The following is a 1,011-nucleotide window of genomic DNA, read 5'->3' on the forward strand; positions in this document are numbered from 1 at the left end:
CAATAGCAAGATCTTTTTGCCTTGGGGAAGAAGTCCTCTCTCATTTGAATCCACTATAGAAAAAAAGAAATCCATTCATACTAAAAATCTCAAGAATGACAAAAATGAATTTTGTTGTGGGTGTTATGGCATACATGGTCATAACTGTATCAATTCCTAGTTATAAATGTAATATTAGAAGTATTTTGCAATATCTAAAAGTTCAAAGGGTTTAGATTCCACTTCGTGGTTATCCTATGGTTTTTTTTTTTTTAAATTTTTTTTACAATTTTAAAACTTCTAAGATGCAATTTTCCCTTTATTTTATTGAGATAGGAATAATGATATTAACTGTTGTCCAGATATTCTTAGCACCTGTGATATTGGGAATTAAATCCGGTATTTTAAATTTATATGAATTTGCATACTGATAATCTCAGATGTATTGTTGAGGTTACAAATGTATTTCATTTGGATATGGTGATTGATATTAATGATCAGAATGATGATATTAACATGTGTCATTTTGATTGGTTTGTAGCAAGTGATCATGTGATAAAGAAAATACATTATTATAAATTTAAAAGCTATAATAGTGGTGGTATACTTGGAAGTGAATATCATTGTGAAGGTCTAGTACTGTTTGCCAAAATCCAAGAAATCATGTCGCTTGGGATGAAATGCATTATACTCAACATTTCTATGAGGTCCATAAAATTTAGATTGGTTCCTGGAGATATCCTCTATAAAACGTTGCAATGCCCCCATGGAGTCGAAGCTCAATCCAGCTTCTAGGATCATCACAGTGCAATCATTGAGCGTGAGGTTGTCCACTATGAGTGACTGCCTCAATATGGCCTCGAAGTTGGCCATTGTTTAAGGCTTTCTCTCCCGAAGATCGATTAGTTTATCCTCATATACAATTCTTCAAAGAACTCGATAATTCACGTTTGACATTGTCAAATACAACGATTTATTATTATTTTTCTACACTGCTAGAGGTCGTGTGGTACCAAAGAAGGAAAATTCTAC

This window comes from Selaginella moellendorffii, unplaced genomic scaffold, assembly GCF_000143415.4.
Source record: "Selaginella moellendorffii unplaced genomic scaffold, v1.0 SELMOscaffold_51, whole genome shotgun sequence".
Classification (NCBI taxonomy): Eukaryota; Viridiplantae; Streptophyta; class Lycopodiopsida; order Selaginellales; family Selaginellaceae; genus Selaginella; species Selaginella moellendorffii.